Source organism: Oncorhynchus tshawytscha, linkage group LG15 (assembly GCF_018296145.1).
Source record: "Oncorhynchus tshawytscha isolate Ot180627B linkage group LG15, Otsh_v2.0, whole genome shotgun sequence".
Taxonomy (NCBI): domain Eukaryota; kingdom Metazoa; phylum Chordata; class Actinopteri; order Salmoniformes; family Salmonidae; genus Oncorhynchus; species Oncorhynchus tshawytscha.
This window is the reverse complement of record NC_056443.1, coordinates 16707521-16726164: the sequence shown is the minus strand read 5'-3', so window position 1 is coordinate 16726164 and position 18644 is coordinate 16707521. Positions and strand designations below refer to the sequence as shown.

Below are 18644 nucleotides of genomic sequence, written 5' to 3'. Positions count from 1 at the left end.
GCTTCGTGGGACTATCATTTGTTTTTCAACAGGACAATGACCCAACACACCTCCAGGCTGTGTAAGCTATTTGACCAAGAAGGAGAGTGATGGAGTACTGCATCAGATGACCTGGCCTCCACAATCACCCGACCTCAACCCAAATGAGATAGTTTGGGATGAGTTGAACTGCAGAGTGAAGGAAAAGCAGCCAACAAGTGCTCAGCATATGTGGGAACTCCTTCAAGACTTTTGGAAAAGTATTCCAAGTGAAGCTGGTTGACAGAATGCCAAGAGTGTGCACAGCTGTCATCAAGAGCCAGTTTGAGCTTTTTCTGTGAAGGGAGTAGTACACAGCGTTGTACAAGATCTTCAGTTTCTTAGGAATTGTATATAAATATGTATATTTACCCTAAAAATATATGGGGGATTGGAAATGATGCAGACAATTACATTCATGGAAGCTACAATCTATCCTCAATATTAAAGCTGATCCACCCCCCTAAAAAAGTGTACTGTTAGCTAACTTGCTAATGTTAGCTGGCTTGCTAGCTAACATTACATGTATGATCTGTGTTGTAGTATATTTCGTATCTCAGAGCCATTTGCTTTGCTAGTTATAGCCTAATGTTAGCTAACTAACATTGAACCTGGTTGGTTAGCATCCTGCAGATTCATATAGGGTAGTGACGTAATGAGTTGGGATTATGGTTCATTGTTTAGCTAGCTAGCTACATGTCTTAACCTTTCTGGCGCAGGTGTTCCGCTAGCGACACACCTAGACAACATCCTGTGAAATTGCAGAGCACCAAATTCCAAATACAGAAATAGTCATAACAGACATTCATAAAAAATACAAGTGTTATACATCGGTTTAAAGATTAACTTCTTGTTAATCCAGCCACTTTGTCAGATTTCAAAAAGGCTTTACGGCGAAAGCATACCATGTAATTATCCGAGGACAGTGCCCCGCTTACAAAAGCATACAAATATTTTACAAAAGGAATTACAAAAGTCAGAAATAGCGATAAAATGAATCACTTACCTTTGATGATCTTCATATGGTTGCAGTCACAAGAGTCCCAGCTACACAATAAATGTTCATTTTGTTCGATAAAGTCCCTCTTTATGTCCAAAAAACTCTGTTGTGTTGGCGCGTTTTGTTCAGTAATCCACTGGCTCAAAGGCGGTCAAAACATGCAGACGAATACATCCTAATAGTACCAGTAAAGTTTGTCGAAACATGTTGAACGATGTTTATAATTAATCCTCAGGTTGTCAGTTGTCTAAATAATCGATAATATTTCAACCGGATAATAGCGTATTCAATAGAAAGGAAAAACAACGAAGGGCCCGCACTCGGTCACGTGCGCAAACCAGCACTGCATGATTCTACAGTCCACTGACAGAAAGGTTTCATTCTTCTTCATTTTTCAGAAAACAAGCCTGAAACAATGTCTAAAGACTGTTGACATCTAGTGGGAGCCATAGGAACTGCAATCTGGGTCCTACACATTAGATCCTCTATAGGCATTCAATTGAAAATACCCACATCAAAAAAATCCCACTTCCTGGATGGATATTCCTCAGGTTTTCGCCTGCCATATCAGTTCTGTTATATTCACAGACATTATTTTAACAGTTTTGGAAACTTTAGAGTGTTTTCTATATGCATATCCTAGTTTCTGGGCCTTAGTAACAGGCAGTTTCCTTTGGGCACACTTCTCATCCAGACATCGAAATACTGCTCATTTGTGTCTGGAAGTAGCCTGCAAGCTAGCCAACATTAGCCAGTTAGCTTGGGTGCTTGACTGCTGTTGTTACGTCAGCTAGCTAACGTTACATGTATGATCTGTGTAGTAATATTATTTATATCTCAGAGCCATTTGCTTTGCTAGTTATAGCATAATGTTAACTAGCTAAAATTTAATCTGGTTGGTTAACTACCTGCAGATTCATGCAGGGTAGTAACTTCATGAGTTGAGATTATGGTTAATTTCTTAGCTACCTAGTTACAAGTCTTAACAAAAAACTCCACTATACAAGTAACCACTTCAATAGAATGTCATTGCGACAATTGTTGATAGACGTAGCTGGTAAATTCGCTCTGGCTATATACTCCGATTTCAGAGCACTCTCGTCTGAGTGTGCCAAAGCACAGAATAACTGATGAATTCACGGTAAACTGGTCAGAGAGCTGTTCTCTCATTTGTGTTTGGAAGTACTGTAGCTAGTAAGCTAGCCAACATTAGCCAGTTAGCTTGAGTGCTTCACTGCCGTTGTTAGGACAGAATGATTAACCCTTAAAGAGATGGGTGGGGCTAAAGCTTAAGAGGGTGTGAATGATGCTGAATAGATAGACAAATAAGAGCTCTCCAGTAGGTAGTGTGTGCTTAGGATTGTGTCCTGTTGGAAGGTGAACCTTCTCCATGGAGCAGGTTTTCATCAAGGATCTCTTGGTACTTTGCTCCGTTCATCGTTCATCTTACCTGACTAGTCTCCCAGTCCCTGCCGCTGAAACACATCCCCACAGCATGATTCTGCCACCACCATGCTTCACCGTAGGGATGGAGCCAAATTTCTTCCAGATGTGACGTTTGGCATTCAGGCCAAAGAGTTCAGTCTTGGTTTCATCAGACCAGAGAATCTTGTTTCTCATGGTCTGAGAGTCTTTAGGTGCCTTTTGGCAAACTCCAAGTGTGCTGTCATGTGCCTTTTACTGAGGAGTGGCTTCCTGGCCACTCTGGCCACTCTACCATAAAGGCCTGATTGGTGGAGTGCTGCAGAGATTGTTGTCCTTCTGAAAGGTTCTCCCATCTCCACAGAGGAACTCTGGAGCTCTGTCAGAGTGACCAAGGCCCATCTCCCCCGATTGCTCAGTTTGGCCAGGAGCCCACTCTAGGAAGAGTCTTGGTGGTTCCATAGTTATTCCATTTAAGAATGATGGAGGCCTCTGTGTTCTTGGGACTTTCAATGATTCAGAAATTTCTGGTACCCTTCCCCAGATCTGTGCCTCGACACAATCCTGTCTCAGAGCTCTACAGACAATTCCTTCGACCTCATGGCTTGGTTTTTGCTCTGACATACAATGTTAACTGTGGGACCTTATATAGACAGGTGTGTGCCTTTCCAAATCATGTCCAATCAATTGAATTTACCCAAGGTGGACTACAATCAAGTTGTAGAAACATCTCAAGGATAATCAATGGAAACGGGATGCACCTGAGCTCAATTTTCTAGTCTCATAGCAAAGGGTCTGAATACCTATGTAAATAAGGTATTTACACTTTTTATGTTTTATACATTTGCTAAAATTTCTAAAAACCAGTTTTCACTTTGTCATTATGGTGTATTGTGTGTAAATTGACGAGACATCTAAAAAAAAATATTTTAGAATAAGGCTGGAATGTAACAAATGTGGAAAATGTCAAGGGGTCTGAATACTTTCCGATTACATTGTCTGTTCTACCACAGTGACCATGTTATTCTTGCAAAGACTATTTGATTCTGACTTCGGACATATACAGTTGAAGTCGGAAGTTTACATACATCTGTGCCAAATACATTTAACCTCAGTTTTTCACAATTCCTGACATTTAATCCTAGTAAAAATTCTGTGTCATAGGTCAGTTAGGATCACCACTTTATTTTATGAATGTGAAATGTCAGCATAATATTAGAGAGAATGATTGATTTCAGCTTTTGTTTCTTACATCACATTCCCAGTGGGTCAGAAGTTTACATACACTCAATTAGTATTTGGTAGCATTGACTTTAAATTGTTTAACTTGGGTAGAATGTTTCGGGTAGCCTTCCACAAGCTTCCCACAATAAGTTGGGTGAATTTTGGCCCATTCCTCCTGACAGAGTTGGTGTAACTGAGTCAGGTTTGTAGGCCTCCTTGCTCGCACATGCTTTTTCAGTTCTGCCCACACATTTTCTATAGGATTGAGGTCAGGGCTTTGTGAAGGCCACTCCAATACCTTGATTGTTGTCCTCAAGCCATTTTGCCACAACTTTGTAAGTATGCTTGGGGTCATTGTCCATTTGGAAGACCCATTTGCTACCAAGCTTTAACTTCCTGACTGATGTCTTGAGATGTTGCTTCAATATATCCACATAATTCCCCTGCCTCATGATGCCATCTATTTTGTGAAGTGCACAAGTCCCTCCTGAAGCAAAGCACCCCCCAACATGATGCTGCCACCCCCATGCTTCACGGTTGGGATGGTGTTCATTGGCTTGCAAGCATCCCCTTTTTTCTCCAAACATAACGATGGTCAGTATGGCCAAACAGTTCTCTTTTTGTTCAGACCAGAGGACATTTCTCCAAAAAGTATGATCTTTGTCCCCATGTGCAGTTGCAAACAGTAGTCTGGCTTTTTATGGTGGTTTTGGAGCAGTGGCTTCTTCTTTGCTGAGCAGCCTTTCAGGTTATGTCGATATAGGACTTGTTTTACTGTGGATATAGATACTTTTGTACCGGTTTCCTCCAGCATCTTCACAAGGTCCTTTGCTGTTGTTCTGGGATTGATTTGCACTTTTCGCACCAAAATGCATGCATCTCTAGGAGACAACGCATCTCCTTCCTGACCGGTATGACGGCTTATGGTCCCATGGTGTATATACTTGCGTACTATTGTTTGTACAGATGAACCTGGTACCTTCAGGCGTTTGGAAATTGCTCCCAAGAATGAACCAGACTTGTGGAGGTCTACAATTTCTTGTGGAGGTCTTGGCTGATTTCTTTTGATTTCCCCATGATGTCAACCAAAGAGGCACTGAGTTTGAAGGTGGGCCTTGAAACACATCCACAGGTACACCTCCAATTGACTCAAATTATGTCAATTAGCCTATCAGAAGCTTCTAAAGCCATGACATAATTTTATGGAATTTTCCAAGCTGTTTAAAGGCACAGTCAACATTAGTGTATGTAATCTTCTGACCCACTGGAATTGTGATACAGTGAATTATATGTGAAATAATCTGCCTGTAAACAATTGTTGGAAAAATGACTTGTGTCATGCAAAAAGTAGATGTCCTAACCGATGTCACGCCCTGGTCAAAGTATTTTGTGTTTATCTTTATGTATTTGGTCAGGCCAGGGTGTGGCATGGGGTTTTTGTAATTGTGGTGTGTTTGTCTTGGGGTTTTGGTGGTGGTATTGGGATTGTAGCTTAGTGGGTTGTCTAGCAAGGTCTATGGCTGTCTGGAGTGGTTCTCAATCAGAGGCAGGTGCTTATCGTTGTCTCTGATTGGGAACCATATTTAGGCAGCCATATTCTTTGAGTTTGTCGTGGGTGATTGTCCTTAGTGTCCTATGTGTACTCGTTGTTAGTTTGCACCAGATAGGCTGTTTCGGTTTCGTTTATTGTTTTTTTGTAAGTTCGTGTTTCTTTGTTATATTAAACATGGATCGCAATCGACACGCTGCAGTTTGGTCCGACTCTCCTTCATCACCACTAGAAAACCGTTACAGAATCACCCACCACCAACGGACCAAGCGGCGTGTCAACAGGCAGGAGCAGCCGAAAAAGGAGATGCTCACCAAGGATTTCTGGTCATGGGAGGAGATCTTCGACGGGAGAGGACCCTGGGCTAAACCAGGGAGTGTAGCCGCCCAAAGGAGCAACAGGAGAAGAGGCAACAGAGGCAGCAGCAGCAGGAGCAGCAGCAGCTACAGTGGGAGAGGTTGCACCACCTGGAGTTATGGACATGGGAGGAGGAATTGGACGGTAAAGGACCCTGGAATGAGCCTGGAGATTATTGTCGCCCCAAAGCCGAGCTGGAGGCAGCAAAAGCAGAGAGGCGGCATTATGAGGAGCTAGCACGGCAGAGCGGATGGAAGCCCGAGAGTCAGCCCCAAAAATTTCTTGGGGGGCTTACAGGGAGTATGGCTATGCCAGGTAGGAGACCTGCGCAAACTCCCTGTGCTTACCGGGGGCTGGAGAGACCGGGCAGGCACCGTGTTATGCTGTGGAGCGCACGGTGTCTCCAGTGCGGGTGCACAGCCCGGTATATTCCAGCTCCTCGTATCGGCCGGGCTAGAGTGGGCATCGAGCCAGGTAAGGTTGGGCAGGCTCGGTGCTCAAGAGCTCCAGTGCGCCTGCACGGTCCGGTCTATCCAGTACCACCTCCACACCCCAGCCCTCCGGTAGCAGCTCCCCCGCACCAGGCTTCCTGTGCGTGTCCTCGATCCAGTACCACCAGTTCCAGCACCACGCACCAGGCCTTCAGTGTGCCTCGCCTGTTCAGCGCAGCCAGCGCTTTTCTCCTCTCCTGCGCTGCTGGAGTCTCCCGCCTGTTTAACGCAGCCAGAGCCTTCCTCCTCTACAGCGCTGCCGGAGCCTCCCGCCTGTTCAGCGCAGCCAGAGCCTTTCTCCTCTACAGCGCTGCCGGAGCCTCCCGCCTGTTCAGCGCAGCCAGAGCCTTCCTCCTCTACAGCGCTGCCGGAGCCTCCCGCCTGTTTAGCGCAGCCAGAGCCTTTCTCCTCTCCTGCGCTGCCGGAGTCTCACGCCTATCTAGCGCTGTTAGAGCTTTCCTCATCTCCAGCGCTGCCGGAGTCTTCCGCCTGTTTAGCGCAGCCAGAGCCTTCCTCCGACACAGCGCTGCAGGAGTCTCCCGCCTGTTCAGCGCAGCCAGAGCTGCCAGTCTGCATGAAGCAGCCAGAGCTGTCAGTCTGCATGGAGCAGTCAGAGCTGTCAGTCTGCATGGAGCAGTCAGAGCTGTCAGTCTGCATGGAGCAGTCAGAGCTGTCAGTCTGCATGGAGCAGCCAGAGCTGTCAGTCTACATGAAGCAGCCCGAGCTGCCAGTCTGCATGAAGCAGCCAGTCTACATGGAGCAGCCAGAGCTGTCAGTCTACATGAAGCAGCCCGAGCTGCCAGTCTGCAGGAAGCAGCCAGTCTACATGGAGCAGCCAGAGCTGTCAGTCCGCATGGAGCAGCCAGAGCTGTCAGTCCGCATGGAGCAGCCAGAGCTGTCAGTCTGCATGGAGCAGCCAGAGCTGTCAGTCCGCATGGAGCAGCCAGAGCTGTCAGTCTACATGAAGCAGCCCGAGCTGCCAGTCTGCATGAAGCAGCCAGTCTACATAGAGCAGCCAGAGCTGCCAGTCTGCATGAAGCAGCCAGAGCTGTCAGTCTGCATGGAGCAGTCAGAGCTGTCAGTCTGCATGGAGGAGCCAGAGCTGTCAGTCTACATGAAGCAGCCCGAGCTGCCAGTCTGCATGAAGCAGTCAGTCTACATGGAGCAGCCAGAGCTGTCAGTCCGCATGGAGCAGCCAGAGCTGTCAGTCTACATGAAGCAGCCCGAGCTGCCAGTCTGCATGAAGCAGCCAGTCTACATGGAGCAGCCAGAGCTGTCAGTCTGCATGAAGCAGCCAGAGCTGTCAGTCTGCATGGAGCAGCCAGTCTGCATGGAGCAGCCAGTCTGCACGGAGCTGTCAGTCTGCACGGAGCTGTCAGTCTGCACGGAGCTGTCAGTCTGTAAGGAGCTGCCAGTCTGCAAGGAGCTGCCAGTCTGCAAGGAGCTGCCAGTCAGCACGGAGCCGCCAGAGCGGTCAGTCTGTAAGAAGCCGCCAGAGCTGTCAGCCTATATGGAGCAGCTAGTGCCGCCAGTCTGCCCAGCGCCGCCAGCGCCATCAGTCTGCCCAGCATCGCCAGTCTGCCCAGCATCGCCAGTCTGCCCAGCATCGCCAGTCTGCCCAGCATCGCCAGTCTGCCCAGCACCGCCAGTCTGCCCAGCGTCGTCAGTCTGCCCAGCGTCGTCAGTCTGCCCAGCACCGCCAGTCTGCCCAGCGTCGCCAGTCTGCCCAGCGTCGCCAGTCTGCCCGGCGCCGCCAGTCTGCCCGGCGCCGCCAGTCTGCCCGGCGCCGCCGGTCTGCCCAGCATCGCCAGTCTGCCAGACTCTTCCAGATCTGCCAGTCAGCCAGACTCTTCCAGATCTGCCAGTCAACCAGACTCTTCCAGATCTGCCAGTCAACCAGACTCTTCCAGATCTGCCAGTCAACCAGACTCTTCCAGATCTGCCAGTCAACCAGACTCTTCCAGATCTGCCAGTCAACCAGACTCTTCCAGATCTGCCAGTCAACCAGACTCTTCCAGATCTGCCAGTCAGCCAGGATCTGCCAGTCAGCCAGGATCTGCTGAAACCACCAGCCAGCCAGGAGCTGGTAGATCTATCTACCTGCCTGAGCTTCCTCTCACTCCTGAGCTTCCTCTCACTCCTGAGCTTCCTCTCACTCCTGAGCTTCCTCTCACTCCTGAGCTTCCTCTCACTCCTGAGCTTCCTCTCACTCCTGAGCTTTCTCTCACTCCTGAGCTTTCTCTCACTCCTGAGCTTTCTCTCACTCCTGAGCTTTCTCTCACTCCCGAGCTTCCCCTCAGTCCCGAGCTGCCTCGGTCCCGAGCTGTCCTTCAGTCCCGATCTGTTCCTCAGTCCAGTGGGGTTCTGGGTGAGGACTACTAGGCCATGGTCGGCGGCGAGGGTGGACTATCCAGGGACGAAGGGAGAGGGGACTAAGACATTAAAGGAGTGGGGTCCACGTCCCGCGCCGGAGCCGCCACCATGGACAGACGCCCACCCGGACCCTCCCTATTGTTTTGAGGTGCGTTCGGGAGTCCGCACCTTAGGGGGGTTCTGTCACGCCCTGGTCAAAGTATTTTGTGTTTATCTTTATGTATTTGGTCAGGCCAGGGTGTGGCATGGGGTTTTTGTAATTGTGGTGTGTTTGTCTTGGGGTTTTGGTGGTGGTATTGGGATTGTAGCTTAGTGGGTTGTCTAGCAAGGTCTATGGCTGTCTGGAGTGGTTCTCAATCAGAGGCAGGTGCTTATCGTTGTCTCTGATTGGGAACCATATTTAGGCAGCCATATTCTTTGAGTTTGTCGTGGGTGATTGTCCTTAGTGTCCTATGTGTACTCGTTGTTAGTTTGCACCAGATAGGCTGTTTCGGTTTCGTTTATTGTTTTTTTGTAAGTTCGTGTTTTTTTGTTATAATAAACATGGATCGCAATCGACACGCTGCAGTTTGGTCCGACTCTCCTTCATCACCACTAGAAAACCGTTACAAGAAATTTGTGGACTGTTTGAAAAAAGTAGTTTTAATGACTCCAACCTAAGTGTATGTAAACTTCCGACTTCAACTGTAGATGTCTGTTTAAATATCAAACCACATCCATAATATACTGTACTAAAGAATGAGACTATATAAGACTAAATGTATTACTAGTTTGAAGTGAAACATAAAATTGATGCACTCCACAGATCATATGGGAACCATGGACAGTGTGAACTTGATCTAATTCTTAACATGACTATTGCCATAACACTTTTCATTTTTTGTTTCAGGCACAGAATAAACAAGAGATATAGCTAGGGCAATAATCGGGTATGGCATAACAACTATAGTCAGAGTAGTTGGCTAAAGAACAAACTGGATTCTGAGGTGTTTTTCTATTTAAAATGTTCTCTTTCATTTCCTGCTCTTTGTATTGCATTGATCTTACCCCTCTGATCTAACTCCTGACTATTGTTGTCTTATATGGCCGAACAATGATAGTCAGACAAGATTGCTGAAGTACAAACAAACCTGGGACAATGCAGGCTGGATTATTTTAGTTATTCTATTCAAAATGGCTACTTTCCCCTTCTGGTGACGTTTGGAGTGATCAGGACAGCTTTTTCTGTGTCTGTTATTTAATCAAGCCTGATGATGAATACAAAGTATACCCTAGGGATCAGGAATGATGCCAACACAACTCATTATTACACTGAAACTCAATAGGTGTGTTGTGGTAGTGTAACTGCTGCTGATTATATGGGACACACACCAGAGGTTAATTCTAAAGGTCAAAGGTAATATATTTTTGTTCTGTTTAATCTGCTGCTCACTCAGTCTAGCTGCACTGCTGACACACACACACACACACACACACACACACACACACACACACACACACACACACACACACACACACACACACACACACACACACACACACACACACACACACACACAGAGATACGGACTGACTTCTTGTCCATGGAACCAGGCTACCAGTGTGTGCGTGTTGATTTAAAAAAATGATGTAAATGTTCTAAACTAACACTTCTTAGAGGAGGTGAAACTGAATTCTAAAAGGTACCGGAGGAGAGCACAGACAATGTTTTATAGGTTTATGCATTACGATTGGTGGAAGAAAAACATACTAACAAACATACTAATTGATATAAAAAGCATTATTTTAAAAAAGGTTTTCAAAAGTTATCTTTGTAAATTATATCATGAATGGGACTGTTGGTGTTATGTCACACATGCAGCTAACAAAAATATATGGAAAAGCTGCTCTACCCAAAATTACAACCAACTAATTGCAGCATTACCACAGAAATGGAAGAGGGAAAATGTAATACACTTGTCTGTTGGCCCTGCATTAAAGATCAAAATTGGTTTAAGAAAATTGTGATAAGTAAAAAAGTATACAAGTTTCATTTAAGGACCAAAAAATTGACAGTTGTGCCATATAGATTGCAAAAAATATTGCAGTCTAGGAATGGTTGAAGAAGTGCAACATTTACCTGGAGCTAACTCTGCAAATAGCACTATTTGGGTGATTTGAAAAGTCATAGTCAATCGATCAATAATATGATACTTTTAGCTAAAATATTCAATTTACAATCTATAGAAACTATGAGCATAGAAAGGTTCAGAACTTTTGTGAAACATAACAGTACAGTTGAAAAATACATGGCAAATATTTTTTAATTTAACCAGGCAAGTCAGTTAAAAACACATTTTAATTTACAATGACAGCCTAGGAACAGTAGGTTAACTGCCTTGTTCAGGGGCAGAACGACAGATTTATACCTTGTAAGTGCAAGGATTCAATCCACCGACCTTTGGATTACTGGCCCAACGCTCTAACCACTAGGCTACCTCCGAGTCAACGGCAGAAATGGATGGTGTTATGAGACAGATGGGAGTGGTTGATGGTAGCTGAAGGGTAAGATTAAAAAACAAACAAAATATAACTATTGTAAAATACAGTGTGTCCGTAAAATGAATATAGTATGTATAAGCTGGAAGTACAACTCTAAGTGTTGTTGTCCATTAGTTTACTCCATTTAGGGGAGGGGTAAATATATATAAAAATATATATGTATATATATATTTACAACAATTTTTTTTTTTTTACAAAAAATATATATGGGGGATTGGAAATTATGCAGACAATTACAGTGATGGAAGCTACAATCTTTCTGCACTATTAAAGCTGATCCCCCCCCCCATAATATAGTGACCATCTGATCACTAAAATTAATGGAGGTTACTAACTTGAGAAGATCCCTATTTAAGTCATTTTCTACTAATTTTAGGGTGTTTTCACACTTGGTACCTTTCAGCTAATTCTTGTGAATTCTGTGCAGTTCGCTTAATTGCTTGAGCACGCTGAAGGGACTCACAGCCCTCAAAAGAGACCCAGAAGCGAACCAAACCGAGATCATCTCGAGAGTTTGGTTCGCTTGAATTCCGCTGTCCGGTTCCCTTTGTTTGGGGCAATGTGAAGGCAAAGCTCAGCAGGTTTTGCTTGACTCTTTTCCCGTAGTACACACTAGACTACTGCAACACCGTTCTCCCAGCCATAATCCCTGACATTGGTGCCACAAAAGAGAGAAGATGATGATGTCCAGGTGTGTGGAAAAAAACGTGCTGTTTTTGGATATTGATTAGCAATTGTCAAGGATGCACAGAAATGCCAAAATATGAGTTTTGTACCGACACGATGTTCAGGTTATTTGTTTGCAATATGCAATCTATAGGCTAAGAGAGCTTCATCAGCTGTTTATTCAATTGTGGGGTTTGAAGCCACAGCAACAGCAACATATTTGGTGAGAATCACAAGATAGGGTACAAAATCAAGATCCTTGCTATCTGGAATCCTTGGGACGTCCCAACTCTCACGTTACCCCATAGAAGTTGACATTTAAAATGGTTAAGGTAAGGGTTAACGTTAGGGTTAGGGTTAAGGTTATAGGTAAGGGTTATGGTTTAGGTTGGGGTTAGGCTAGGGGTTGAGTTTAGGATTTAGGGTAGGGACAACCCAAAGATTCCGGATAGCGCTACCACAAAAGCAATGCTAACACTTAAAGGGCCAGTAGCCTACATTTAGGGTCTCATCTATTACAGCATTATTTAATCTGTAGTTATTCTTCTGCTATTTATTATGTTACCAATAATATTTAGATGTTAATATTATCTACTGATTATAATTATTATGTCTCATCTTTTAACAAAATGCAATATAGTAACTTCCAACATGTAAGTAGGTATATCTTGCTGTTGATAACACAATCTGATGGAATGGCTTGTCCTGCACTTTGTGAAAACCCAGAGTTCATTGAGTCAATTTTGGAAAAAGATCTTGGTTCCTTTCTGAAAACATAGTAATGTGAATGCAAAGAGGACTCCGACCACAAAATAGGTGAAGTGAAATGGCAAAAGAGTTGGGGTCCTCATTCAAAGGCAGTGTGAATACAACGAGAACTGAGTTATTTTGCTTCTCCTTTACCCAAGAGTTCACTTTAAAGAGGACTGAGATCGGTTATTTTGAAGAGGGGACTATATGTGAAAATAGTCACATGCAGGAGTATTTGCTCTGCACAAAGTAAGATCATTTTCCATATGTGCATTTTACTTTGTTCGTTTAATCTATTGTTGAAGACGTCAGATTGAATTCAGACTATGAATGCAACCCTTGACAATACAAATTCGCAGAAGGCTCAAATTCGCAGAAGGCTCAAATTCGCAGAAGGCACACATTCAGATTGTTCAAGCGAATTGATTGAATACCTTACAAATAAATGACAGCAACCAGAGCAGAGCACTTAAGGAGACTGAGAGAACCTACTGTACAACACATGCATTGAAACACACACACACATTATCTAGCTTTATTCAATACTTGGCAGAGCAAGCCGTGAGACATAGCACACATTCTCTTCGACACTCCAAGACATGGAGACAGTAGCAAACACACAATACCTTTTGATGACAAATACCTATTGAACACAAACACACTCGCTACCGGACAGAGCTTTTCGACACAACGAGCAACGAGAGTCTCAACAATTGTTACACTTTGTGACGAAACAAACCGTTCTAGAGACAGTAGCAATAAATTCACACCTTTTGAAGACTTAGAGAGACCACAAACGCACATTAAGCACACACTGACTGACTTGCCTGGTATAATAAAAAGGTATAATAAAAAATGTAAAAAACAATCTATACCTGCACGTAGATAGTCAGCTGTAGATGAATAAAGCCCTTTATGGAGTGAGTCCACTCAGCTAAGTCCTGTAGTCTGCACAGCTACTTCTCACGCTCACACTCAAACTCACACACTCACAGCAGAGACGCAGACCAGGTTAGTGTGCCCAGTCCAAATGGGGCATTAGGGAACACACTCGGTGTAAGGAGAGCAAGACAGAGCGAGCAACAGAAGGAGAGAGAGAGAGAGATCTGCTCCCTCCGTCTGCTGGTGTAAATCAGTGAGCTGAGTCTCGCTGCCAAGAGATCACTTCACGTAAACACTGGGATGGGGGGCTGAATCTGTGAGGGGAGGGGAGAAGGGGGCTAGAAGGGAAAGAGGAGGAAATAAGCGTGGATGAAAGGGTTGGAAACGGGAGAGATGCAGGGGAGAGAATGAGAGGAAGGGAGGGGGGAAGTGGGGAAGTGGGACGTAAGATGAACAGGGGATGAAAGGGAAGGAGGGGGGGATAAGTCTGTGAACTAACTAAGCTGTCCTGGCTTGATTTAATGAGTGATTTTCCTCCTCCATCTCCTTTCTCTCTGCTCTTATCCTCTCACTCTCTTTCCTCTACATCAGTACTTCACTTCTCCAACTCTCATCCTCTACTCCTGGCGTTATTCCCCCTCAGCACAGAAAAGAGAATCCCAGGGAGATCTACCTCAGCTATTTCTTCTCACCCTGACCACTCCCCTTAAAAGGAGAAATAGGATAATAGGTATTTCTAGATGTTTCTGCACTCTCTGGATGTTGGACTGTATTATACTGTGTAAATAACTCACTTGGAAGCGTGTTCAAGTTTCATTCACTCCTTCCTTGGTTCAATTATCTGTGGATGATTGCACAATTATAACCAGGTGCATGTTGGGTAAGAAAATATCCAACCACCAACTTTAAATCACTCATGATAAGCGCAATTAAACTGATACTATTATACTTTTATTTAAACCAGGCAAGTCATTCTGAACATATAGTATTATTTTGTGAAAAATGACCTGTTTTTAGCAGATTTAGCTATCTGGCTAAATCTGACACATTTACAGAAATGTTGATTGATGTGCCTTATCCCTGTCAAATAAATGTAACGAAAACAGTTCATGCAAATGAAGTGAAACCAGTTGGTTCAGGATGAAGGGTGTTTTTGGAGACTGACATATGATTCGACTGAGCTAGTTCAGGGATACAACAAAAATGTGAAACGTCCGGGGGTCCCAGAGGATACGTTTGAAAACCACTGAATTAACCCCATGAAAACCAACATTGTAAAGAAGAAACGTTTCCTAAACCACATCCTGTACAGGTCCTAAACTCAAAACTCATGGCGCACACTACATAGTGCATCTCCTTAAATTTTTACATTTACATTCTAGTCACTTAACAGACGCTCTTATTCAGAGCGACTTACATTGGTGAGTGCATTTTAATACTTTTTTCGTACTGGTCCCCCGCACTGGTCGTACTGGTCCCCCGCACTGGTCGTACTGGTCCCCCGCACTGGTCGTACTGGTCCCCCGCACTGGTCGTACTGGTCCCCCCCCGCACTGGTCCCCCGCACTGGTCGTACTGGTCCCCGCACTGGTCGTACTGGTCCCCCGCACTGGTCGTACTGGTCCCTCGCACTGGTCGTACTGGTCCCCCGCACTGGTCGTACTGGTCCCTCGCACTGGTCGTACTGGTCCCCGCACTGGTCGTACTGGGCACTGGTCGTACTGGTCCCCGCACTGGTCCCCCGCACTGGTCGTACTGGTCCCTCGCACTGGTCGTACTGGTCCCCGCACTGGTCGTACTGGCACTGGTCGTACTGGTCCCTCGCACTGGTCGTACTGGTCCCTCGCCGCACTGGTCGTACTGGTGGTCCCCCGCACTGGTCGTACTGGTCCCCCGCACTGGGTACTGGTCCCCCGCACTGGTCGTACTGGTCCCCCGCACTGGTCGTACTGGTCCCCCGCACTGGTCGTACTGGTCCCCCGCACTGGTCGTACTGGTCCCCCGCACTGGTCGTACTGGTCCCCCGCACTGGTACTGGTCCCTCGCACTGGTCGTACTGGTCCCCCGCACTGGTCGTACTGGTCCCCCGCACTGGTCGTACTGGTCCCTCGCACTGGTCGTACTGGTCCGTAGACCCAGATGTACCTCTTAGGAGTATTTGTTCTGTGTCAGTATGATTATTGTGGAATCAGTAGCCTCTGAAACATTAGAAAACGGTACACCCATCTGAGACCACACTGGTCCCCTACACAAGCATATGATTTAAACCATACGTGCAAGTACGTGACTTAAAATATGTTTCCTGTATTCTCTAAGATGTAGTGTGAATATGTAGAGCAACTAAAAATGAGAAACAAACCTTCTGAGCCAGAGCTATAGGTAGTTTTGTAAGTGTCACAAGAACGCAACATTGGGCTACAATCATATATTGATGGACACGTTTTAAAGTTAGGGAAAGATTGAAATGTACTTTGGGGGAGGGGTGGTCCAAGATAAGGGTTATCAAACTTTTGTTTTTGCTTTGGGGAGGGTTGTGTGGTTTTTTATTGGGCACAGGGAGGGTGCTGCACACTTGCTCTTCTGCTCATATTTTCTCAATAAACAATGGCTTGACTTACTTGTAATATTACCCTAATAAAGTTCAGAAACTTTTGTGAACATTTGGTATGGCATGGTTATTATTAAGTGTGGAAGGACCACCAGGGGGCAGGCATGTGAGTAAAGGTGACCAGAGGCAGTTAAGCACAGCTGACGGTACTAATCACCTATTTTCTTCCCCCTACGAGAGAGAGGAGGGAACCGGCAGTGGGGGAGACTGGAGGGGAAAAAAGTGATTGATTCTCCAAAGGAGAGGATTTACCTGACGAAAGGGAGAAGAGGAGGATAAACTACCTCTTGGGAATGGCAACCACGGATCCCCACCACCTCCCGTAAGGAGTTCTCTGCGAACGGATAGTTCAAGCAGTGACACACCCGTGATTTATGTTATAGTTAAAAGTTAATCACCTTGTGTTCCTTATTAAAGAAGAAGAAAAGAAGATGATTTGTGTTCTCCTTGTGAGATCATCCCTGATTGTGTGAGATTGTTTGAGAAGAAAAAAAAAACTCAACGGAGAAGTTTGTTCAAAGTAAGAGAACCTGCTCCTGACTTGTTTATTCTACCTCTCCGCTGTAGAGCAACCCAAAATACATTGGTAGAGAATGCGGGCATTAGGTGGACAGGTTACACGAGGATAAGTAAGGAAAATAAAAAAATCGACCTGTAGACACAGAGGAACCATACAAGAAAGCACTGAACAAAGGGGACCAGGTCTCTCTATCACACACCGAGGTCCGGCCCACCACAGGGGGGGGGGGCAGGAAAGCAGAGAAAGAAAAAACCCAAGTCCAAGCCTGAGGAAACGTAGCCTCGGCCTCGACCTCTGGAGCAGCGGAGGAAATACAGACCCAACGCCTCCGACAGCTATTCCAGGAAACCTCAGATGAAAACACCTGCGAAGGGTTGTACATGACGGAGGAAGGAAGGCGCGACCATAGGCTATGGGATATGTTTGAAGCCCAGTCAGAGGAGGGAACATGGAAGGGATTCTCCTCGGGCACTCCCCAATGGGGATGGGGAACAACCTCCACATCCCTCTACAGAGGTCGACTTGCCCCAAGAATTAAAGGGACAGTTCTCCACAGCTCAGCATCGAGACCCAGACCTACGGGATGCCACGAGGAAGCTGAAGGTGATCAACAGGAGAAATGTTGACGGGTCAGGTGAGCCCTCTCTTCCCTACTATGCAGTCAGGCATGCTCTTGTATTGGGTCGTGCAACGAAAGGGGGAAAAACAGGAATTACGAATGGTGCGTAGACCATACAGTACAGGGATACTGTCCTACAGCTAGCCCATTCCCATGCCCTAGGAGGACGCCTGGCACGGGAACAAAATGATTGACAGAATCATGCAGAGGTTCTATTGGCCCCGTGTCACCCGAGATGTGGCCAGGTATTGTAGGATGTGTGATCAATGTCAGCGTATGGCCCCATGGCCACACCTACGTAATCCTGTGATTCCTCTTCCCATTATAGAGACCTGCTTCAAATGCATAGCTATGGACCTCATGGGACCCCTCGCCGGTCGACGATAGAACATGTTATCCTGATGCGGGACCGACTGTCGGCATTCTGGCCCATAGGAAAGGAGCATATGGAGAAGGCGCAACAGACTCAAGGTCGTGCCTACAATAAGTCAACGACACCCAGGGAGTTCACCGTGAGAGAGAAAGTTATGGTACTCGTGCCCATGGCCGAATACCAATTGCTGGCACAGTGGAGGGGGCCCTACGGGGTAACAGAGGTCAATTACCGCATCAAGCAACTTGACAGGAGGAAGGAGGTCCAACTCTATCAGATCAACCTGCTGAAGAAGTACAAGAGAGGAGGGAGTGACTTTGATGGCAGTGGAGGACAAGGAAAAAAAGGAGGCCCCCGCTACAAGGAACGCCATGACCGAACTCTCCTGCAGGAGCAGTCGAGACAGCTAGACACGCTGATTATGTAATTCGGCAATGTATTCTCTCCCTTCCCAGGACAAACAGATGTCCTGTTTCACCATATCCACACCAAACCAGGCAAGAAGGTGCATATCTGGCCTCTCTGGATTCCTGAGGCCCGCCGAGTCATCGCTAAGAACGAGGTAAGCGAGATGCTGAGGATGAGGGTGATCGAGCCATCTACGAGTGAGTGGTCCAGTTCCATAGTCCTGGTCCCCAAACCTGATGGTAGTATGAGGCTCTGCAACGACTTTAGGGGCGTAAACGCCATCTCTACATTCGACGCGTATCCCGTGCCCCACGTGGATGAACTCGCCACAACGGAGGGGCTTTTTCAGTATGTGAGGATGCCCTTCACTGCGGCTACTTTCCAACACCTCATGGATGCCATTCTACTGCCCCATCAAGAGTACGCAGCAGCGTATATAGACGATGTGGTCATCCACTGTAAGGACTGTGATAGCCACTGCGGACAGTGCTTGTGGGCTTGGATGCTACAGGGCTGGCAGTCAATCCCATAAAATGGTGCCTGGGTCTGTCTGAAGCGCAATACCTGGGATGCACTGTGGGGAACTAAAAAAATGTCCACAGGCAGAACCAGGTCAATTCGGGATTGGCCTCGGCCCCAGACGAAGCGGGACGTCTGACCCTTCTTGGGAATAACGGGATATTATCGCAGTTTCATCCCCTCACAGATTTCATAAAGAAAAATCTGCCTACCCGTATAGCGTGGAAGGAAGAGACGAAAGACGCCTTCCAGCCTGTGCTTTGATCCCGTCCTGCAGGCTCCCGACTTCTCCCAAGAGTTCATTGTGCAGGTAGACGCCTCAGA

General features: G+C 46.2%; 1 protein-coding gene across 3 annotated transcripts in view; it reads right to left on the bottom strand.

Annotated features, from left to right (window-relative positions):
• arhgap36 (Rho GTPase activating protein 36) overlaps positions 1-18644 on the bottom strand; it is a 93512-nt gene that overhangs the window by 43770 nt on the left and 31098 nt on the right. Inside the window, exon 1 of one of the 3 annotated variants that reach the window (XM_042298198.1) lies at positions 13267-13519. The exons of the other annotated variants lie outside the window; for them this stretch is intronic. The gene's annotated coding sequence lies outside the window, so the exon portion shown is untranslated. Of the gene's footprint in view, positions 1-13266; positions 13520-18644 lie in introns of those variants that run through there. 3 annotated transcript variants of the gene reach the window in all.